A 9,011-nucleotide genomic window follows, 5' to 3' on the forward strand; every position below is an offset into this window, starting at 1 on the left:
TTAAAATCTTTTAATAAAGGTTGTCGAATCTCAAAAAATTTTCATTGTATTGACTTAACACAAACAAAAAAATGATGTTCAATGTCGCAAACAGTAAACAGCACAAGTGATAATTTTTCACCACTTTGAGATTATTTCGTTTTATTGGGTGCCCATTTTTCTGAGAGCTCCGACTTGACCACGTGACCGCACTGTACTACCTGACCACTGCAGATTAATTTAGGCGTTGATAGTAACGCATCACTGTAAAAAAATATTTCGAAAAAAAGTTACCTGGTTGCCTTAAAATTTTGAGTTCACTGAAATTAAAATTTTGAGTTAATACAAAGAAAATTTTTTGAGATTCGACAACCTTTATTAAAATATTATTAAAAGATTTTGTAAGCATATTGGGTAATTGTGTGTGTTTTATTTCTGATGATGCAGTGAAACATGCCAAATTGTGCTATTTTCATGATTTATCAATTTTTTTATGTGGTTCAGATACAATAATATTTTGAGTTTCTATTTATTAAACAAATTTCCTTCATTGTATTAACTCAAAGTTTTAATTTCAATAAACTCACAATTTTAAGGCAACCAGGTTACTTACTTTTTTAAGTTAAACCAACCAAAATTTTTTACAGTGTAGAAACGCTCAAATGTCTCCTCCTTATTATAGTTTATTATAAACCAAATAAGTCTTGAACACAAGTGCTAAATCCGCTCCTCCAGGGCTTATCAAACACACCTGAACAAGCTAATCAAGGTCTTCAAGATTAGGCTAAAACTACAGGCAGCTGCGTTTCATCAGGGTTGGAGTTACTCAGACATTGGATCTTTAAAAAGGCAGTTTCAAAGAACCTGCAAACAGTGGTTTATGCTGCAGGGTAAAGCAGCTCGTGTTTAGTGTTGTTTTGAGAGCCTTGTGGGTTCCAGCAGAGTTCATTGTGACCAGCGCAAGTTGAGAGGATGACAGCCCGTGTGTTGTGCTCGTTGAGTGCTGTTTTATTGTGTCTATCTGTCTATTTGAGCACAATAGACGCTGGTGTTGTAGGTGAGAATTTATCTTATTTACACAGCCTGAGGAAATGCATAAATAAGTGCCTTACAAAATAAGAATATTAACCGTGCAAACCGTGCATTAACCTCAAAGGAAACATGGATACAGGTTTCATTTAGTAATTCATAGTAAATATCAAATTGCAAGGAAACTGCAAGAAACACATTGAACTGAAACCATGAAATGGAAAGCCTGAATATTCCAGTAAAAACTATTCATTGATGCTAGTGAATGACTTTCAGCATAGTTGTTTTCTGTCATGTGTCTTTTAAACAGCAAAGCCAGGAGAGTGTCCCAGCACAAAATCTGGAGCTGGAACGTGTGCTGAGTTGTGTGTTTCTGACCATGACTGTCCTAACAATGAGAAATGCTGCAGCAATGGATGTGGACGTCAGTGTATGGCTCCATATACAGGTATTTGTATTAGAATTGGTTGTGTGGTGATTAGTGAGTCTTTTTTTGTTGTCAATAACACGAGCAGGTCATAGCACTGTCAAGCACTCAATAGCTTTACAAAACTAGGAGATGAGGAAGATTAATACTAAAACACTAATCACTCTGTAAGTTACACGTACTATTCATGATTTGATCATTTTGTGCTGTACGAGACTGAATGCTGCTGAAAAAACAGACTAAACCGGCTGTTTGTGTCCCTTCAGTGAAGCCTGCAGCTGAACCAACTTTGCCAGCAGCTGAACCAACTTTGCCAGCAGCTGAACCAACTTTGCCAGCAGCCGAACCATCATTGCCTGCAGCTGAACCAACTTTGCCTGAAGCCGAACCATTGTTGCCCTCATCCCAGCCCCCTGTGCCTGAATCCGAGCCCTCAGCCCAGCCCCCTGTGCCCACAGCCCAGCCCCCTGTGGCCAAATCTGTGCCTGCAGCCCAGCCTCCTGTGCCCACAGCCCGGCCCCTTATGCCCAAATCTGTGCCCGCAGCCCAGCCCCTTGTGCCCAAAACCGTGCCCGCAGCCCGACTGCCGCCGCGTAAAGCTAAACTGCTGTTACTTGCAGCCCAACCAAAGTCTCCAGGGAAGCCTGCAGCTAAATTGCTGACACCTGTAGCCAACCTGCCAAAGCCTGCACCAAATAAAACCAAGAGCCTTATCCCTTAATGCCAAATAAATGTTATGTTTGGTGAAATGTGTGCTTTCTTTTTTATTATCCATTTTTAGGAGTTTGGTAACAATTGGTTCTTTATTTCCATGGTTTGGCAAAAATTAAAGGCCTGCTAAAGCTGTTTGTCTAACTATATTTACCATGTTATAACGTGTACTCTCTAGCTTCTGCCAGACTGCCTTCTGTGTTCAGCTTATGGAAAAGTGTAACTGACAAGGTGTAAGCATTACACTGCAAGCGGTGCTATTTATGCACTTAAGTTGACTAAGGAGAAGCTAGATCTCCTTGCAAGGTTTAAATCGGGTGTTTTTTTGTTTTTTTGTTTTTTTTGTGCACTACAGAGGCCTTTTCTTAACCCCCGCAGAGCTGTGTACTCATGGATGCATTTATATTCTGGCCTCCCTTATAATGCTGGGATTAGCCATGAACTGTCTCATAATGTGTCTTTCTCTTATCTGAAAGATTAATAATCCTATGATGAGCATCAATGACTCATTCATGGGGTAGTTCAAGTGACCCATCCTTAAGTCAAATCAAAAGTTTTATTATCTGGAGCTTCATTTAGACCCTGCTCTCAGTGGTCAAAACAGAGTACAAAAGTGTTCAAAATTAGATTTTTTTTTTTATACTAGTTTTGTACATTAATATTCTGTAACTCAATAAAAATTGATTGCAAAAATAGAAAAGAATCCTGACTAAATCCAGCAGTGCAGAATCATCAATTATTGATGACACTTTGAAGGGATGTTAAAGGGAGCAAAGATAGATAATTTCACCTGATTCAATTCCTCGCATCCTGAAGGGGTAGAGCTAAGGCGCAAGGAATCTAGGTAAGGAAACGAGGATGCACAAATACGAATTGGGAAGTGTAAACTCCATCTTTTTGGCCTAACGTAGGAATCCAACAGCTGGTCGAAGGACTTCTTGCGTGTATGTCTTTTTCAGGTGTTTCTTTAAAGAACTGCAATTTATTAAAATGTGAAGATCCAGTTTTAAATCTGACTCCATGTTGAATTTAATCTGACTCTAATTGTGTGTAGTTTCATTGAGTTTGTTACGTTGATAAATGTACGGCTGATCGTATGATTAGTTGTGATTTAATTTAGATCTTTAATTTCTCTGAGTATCTCTACTTCTCACTTTCTTCGTTCATCAACGACCCGATATCGCTCAGAGACATAATGTTCGCGATGTACATTTGCTCACGGTCCCAGACTGGCCATTTCTGATATTAGTCAGAGGATGGCAGAGTGAATATTTTACCTTTAAGAGGTTGCGCCTGCTCACTCATCTTAAAGCGTAATGGGAATAATAATCACAGGAACTGCAACTTGCTAATACAGTGATAGTCAGAAATCAGATTATCCCTAATGCTGTGCTCCATGCTCCAGTCATTGAGTCCTGCACTTTGATCTATCCTGGCACCAAATCTGTGGTAATAAAGGACTCCGATTGATCCATACTAAAAGAAGCGGCCTTAGAATAATCCAAGGTAAATCAAAGTTAATGTTTATTTTAGCCAGGCAAAAACATCAAAATAAAGAAATTAAAAGACAATTATACACAACTGATCATCATAAAATGTAACTCAATTATAAAATAGTTAAACATAGTTTCAAAGAGTCATCATTTACCTTGCAATAGAGACTTACCGCAACAGTGTGGGAAGTTCTGGATACAGATGCTTCCCTGAGTGGTTTGCCCCTTCTCCTTAAATACTAGAACAATAAACATTTAGCACCCAAATATTTATGCAGCTTTTGGTTCTTTTCTCGTGCCCAAATGGTCCCACCTATCCTTGGGGCCTGACAGCAAATGTTTATCAAAAGATCTTTATGAGCATCTCCCCACACCAGAAAAACAAACCCGGTTGTCCTTCTTTTACGACCTGTTTTACTAGTGCGGGAATGTAACCTATTCCACTGATGTGAGAATGAAACCTGTTTACCAATCACACCAAAAGTATTTATTTTGACCATACAAAGCAGTATCTGCGAGATTTGCATGTTTGTGTAGCCCTGAGACAGTCGGCGAGAGGGTCCTATCTCGGCAGGGGTGAGGAAATGGGATTGGACCAGGTGGAGTCTTGTTTTCTCTTGTATTCAGTGAGTGAAGTCTTATTGCAGCTTTGATCCCTTGAGTTTGTTCTCAGGTGAAATCCATTCTTACAGTTGCACCCAATGTGAATGTGTAAAAAAACAACAACAAACAAACAAAAAAAATCGGGAAAGAGCTTTGAGATCGACTGTACAAATAGATCTGAAAAGAAATCGGAGGTATATTATTACAGACTGCCGAAAGCTACAGAAAAGAGAAGCAAATGGTTCGCTGCAAGACACAACTGCACTCCAGACAGTGAAACGTGAATTTGCAGATATCAGTTTGTGCCAGTGTTGAATTTTGGGGTAAACTTAAACCATATACACCGATCAGGAATAACATTATGAAAAGTGAATTGAATAACACTGATTATCTCTACATCACGGCACCTGTTAATGGGTGGCATATATTCGGCAGCAAGTGAACATTTTGTTCTCAAAGTTGATATGTTAGAAGCAGGAAAGATGGACAAGTGTAAGGATTTGAGCAAGTTTGACAAGGGCCAAATGTGATGCTAGATGACTGGGTCAAAGCATATTGTGGGGTGTTCCCCGTCTGCAGTGGTCAGCATCTATCGTAAGTGTTCCAAAACAGTCCAAGAACAGTGGTGAACCAGCGACAGGTCATGGTTGGCCAAGGCTCATTGATGCATGTGGGTAGCAAAGGCTGGCATGTGGGGGCAATATCTCAAATTGCTCAAGAAGTTAATGCTGGTTCTGAGGTGTCAGAATACACAGCATGGGGCTGCATAATTTTAACATTCACATAGACAATGCTGAATCCAGTACAACAAAAGAGCTCATGACTGTTCTTAACACTTTTGATTTGACACAGCCTGTAAATGGACCCACACACAATCGTGGACACACTCTAGATTTACTTATCAGTAATGGTCTAAACATTTCATCGATTGTTATTAAGGATGTGGCACTGTCTGATCATTTCTGTATTTTCTTTGATATATCAATCTCTCCTCCCATTGAAGCTAGATCTGTCTCTGTAAAAAAAGAGATGCTTAAATGAGAACACTAATGTGCTGTTCATGAAGGCTTTAACACCAAGCATATCTGCAGACTCTGTTGATTTTCTCCTTGACTCTCTAACTCAAAAGTTAAGAGTGTAATTGATGATATTGCTCCTCTGAAAGTCAGGAAAAAGAGTGGCAAACAAAAGGCACCATGGAGAAACTCAACAGCAGTTCAAATAACGAAAAGACAATGCAGAAAATCTGAACGCAAGTGGCGGAAGACAAAACTTGTAATCCATTATAACGTCTATATAGACAGCCTTCATGCTTTCAATGTGGAACTAGTCAAAGCTAGACAGACCTTCATCTCAAATATTATAAACAGAAACATTAACAACACGCGCACTCTTTTTGCTACTGTAGACAGACTAACAAACCCCCTGAGTCACATTCCCAGAGAAATGCTCTCAGACAGCAAATGCAGCGAGTTTGCTTCCTTCTTTTCAGAGGAAATAAAAAATAGCAGAAAGGCAATCAGCACATCCTTGAGTTTCTTTGGGGTCAGTCAGATCAAACCAAAACCTCAGAAAGTTACTATGTCAGATTTCGAAACAATTGACGGTAACATTTTAGAAGACACAGTACAGCACCTTAACACATCAACCTGCGCCACTGAAACACTCCCAACTTCTTTTTTCAAAGGTGTGTTTAACTGTTTAGAAGCAGATCTCTAAGAAGTGGTAAACTCCTCACTTCTCTATGGGACACTTTTCCAACCGCCCTTAAAACTGCAATAGTTAAGCCTCTTCTGAAAAAGAGAAATCTGGATAACTCCATATTGAGCAACTACAGACCAATCTCAAATCTCCCCTTCATAGGCAAACTCATTGAAAAAGTTGTTTTCAATCAGCTGAACAAATTCTTAAACTCAAACGGACACTTTGACAATTTTCAATCTGGTTTCCGACCGCATCACAGCACAGAGACAGCGCTCATAAAGATTATAAATGATATTCGCTTAAATACTGATACAGGTAAAACATCAATTCTGGTACAACTGGACCTCAGTGCTGCATTCGACACTGTTGACCACAACATACTTCTTGACAGGCTGGAAAACTGGGTCGGGCTTTCTGGGAAGGTCCTCAAATGGTTCCGGTCATACTTAGAAGGGAGAGGTTATTATGTGAGTATAGGTGACCATAAGTCTGAGTGGACATCCATGGCATGTGGCGTCCCACAAGGGTCAATTCTGGCACCACTCCTATTTAACCTGTATATGCTGCCACTGAGCCAAATAATGAAAAAGAACAAAATTGCTTACCACAGCTATGCTGACAATACCCAGATCTACTTAGCACTATCACCTAATGACTACAGCCCCATTGACTCCCTGTGCAAATGCATTGATGAAGTTAACAACTGGATGTGCCAAAAGTATCTTCAGTTAAACAAAGACAAAACTGAAATCACTACATTTGGAAACAAAGATTAAATTCTCAAGGTGAACGAAAAAGATAACAAAAAGTCAAGTCAGGAATCTTGGAGTGATTTTGGAGTCAGACCTGAGTTTCAGTAGTCATGTCAAAGCAATAACTAAATCAGCATACTATCATCTGAAAAATATTGCAAGAATTAGATGTTTTGTCTCCAGGCAAGACTTAGAGAAACTGGTTCATGCTTTCATCACCAGTAGGGTGGACTATTGTAATGGCCTTCTCACCCAAAAAGACCATTAGACAGCTGCAGCTCATACAGAACGCTGCTGCCAGGATTCTGAGCAGAACCAGAAAATATGACCATATCACACCAGTCCTCAGGTCTTTACACTGGCTTCCAGTTACATCTAGGATCGCTTTTAAAGTACTATTACTTGTTTATAAATCACTCAATGACCTAGGACCTCAGTACATTGCAGATATGCTGATTAAATACAAACCAAACAGATCACTCAGATCAGCAGGAGAATCAAGTCAGTTAGAAATACCAAGAGTTCACTCAAAGCAAGGAGAGTCTGCTTTTAGCTATTATGCCAGCCGTAGTTGGAACCAGCTTCCTGAACAGATCAGATGTGCTCCAACAGTAGCCACATTCAAATCCAGACTCAAAACAGATCTGTTTAGCTCTGCATTTACTGAATGAGCTCCGTGCCACTGTACGTCCGACTGATTGCACCTTATCTATTCATCATTTTTTAAATTCTTTTAAAAACTGTTTTAGTTTACCTTTGTCCTTTTCTTTGGTTATCATCATTTAATTATTTTTAATTCTCTTTACAACTGTTTCTATTTTTATTTTGATGCATTGCATTCTTTTTCTTATGCATTTGTAACAAAAATGTGACTATGTGTTGAGTTTAATGTCTCGGGGAATAATTAACTCAAAAGGGATTTAATATTCAATATTCATGAATTTATGAATATAATTTGCTAGTCGTTCATTACGTATTAAAATTTTCCGATTAGGAAAAATGTTTAATTCAATACAAGTAACCCTTTACGGAATTGCTTGAAATTATCTTACTAAGTTTGTCCTGCAAATTAGTTATAGACTTTCAAATCAATTCTCAATAAGGGATTACTGCTTTACGAGCGCATAAGAAACATTAACTTTACTGATCAGGACAAAATCAATATTTCAAATGGTCGTACAGTTTACTTTACTAAAATAGTACCATAAGCAGTTAGGTAACGTTAGATCGTAAGTTTCATTGACTTTGTGTATGTAGAAGAATAACGGATTCCACTCATTAAATGTCTTTTGGAAGTTTAATAAACACAGACTAAAAATAACACTACAATTCACACAGAAAGTACATACTAAATATGCATAAAGAGAGTATAAATATAGATAGTAAACGAAAGAATATGGTACATAAACAAAAATAATGAATAGACTAAAATGAGAGAGATAAAGAGGGAGAGAGAGAGAGAGAGAGAGAGAGAGAGAGAGAGAGAGAGAGAGAGACAGCTTCACTTCAGTTACACAGAGAGAGCTCACGAAGTTAGCTTGTCCCAACGGGAAATAGCACGACCCTTCTAACAGCAGTTTGGATTTAAGAAATAAGAATACTTGCTTTAGTTTTGGCTTCTCGCGCGTGTGTGTGTGTGTTCCGAGTTCAAGTACACTGTAAAAAATGTGTGGTGGTTTTTGTTGGTTTAACTTAAAAAAGTAAGTAACCTGGTTGCCTTAAAATTTTGAGTTTATTGAAATTAAAAATTTGAGTTGATACAATGAAGGAAATTAGTTTAATAAATAGAAACTCAAAATATTTTTGTATCTGAACCACATAAAAAATGTGATAAATCATGAAGATAGCACAATTTGGCATGTTTCACTGCGTCATCAGAAATAACACACATAAATTACCCAATATGGTTACAAAATCTTTTTAAAATCTTTTAATAAAGGTTGTCGAATCTCAAAAAATTTTCATTGTATTGACTTAACACAAACAAAAAAATGATGTTCAATGTCGCAAACAGTAAACAGCACAAGTGATAATTTTTCACCACTTTGAGATTATTTCGTTTTATTGGGTGCCCATTTTTCTGAGAGCTCCGACTTGACCACGTGAACGCACTGTACTACCTGACCACTGCAGATTAATTTAGGCGTTGATAGTAACGCATCACTGTAAAAAAATATTTCGAAAAAAAGTTACCTGGTTGCCTTAAAATTTTGAGTTCCCTGAAATTAAAATTTTGAGTTAATACAATGAAAATTTTTTGAGATTCGACAACCTTTATTAAAATATTATTAAAAGATTTTGTAAGCATATTGG

General features: G+C 38.0%; 1 long non-coding RNA gene across 1 annotated transcript; it reads left to right on the top strand.

The window, feature by feature from the left end:
* The first annotated feature begins 822 nt into the window (after positions 1-822).
* On the top strand, positions 823-1,714 carry LOC137046173 (uncharacterized). Its single transcript, XR_010898905.1, has 3 exons — positions 823-1,036; positions 1,319-1,456; positions 1,702-1,714. It is a non-coding gene; the product is annotated as an uncharacterized lncRNA (long non-coding RNA).
* The last annotated feature ends 7,297 nt before the right edge of the window (positions 1,715-9,011 follow it).

The sequence above is a fragment of the Pseudorasbora parva genome, chromosome 2 (genome assembly GCF_024679245.1).
Source record: "Pseudorasbora parva isolate DD20220531a chromosome 2, ASM2467924v1, whole genome shotgun sequence".
NCBI classification, from domain to species: Eukaryota; Metazoa; Chordata; class Actinopteri; order Cypriniformes; family Gobionidae; genus Pseudorasbora; species Pseudorasbora parva.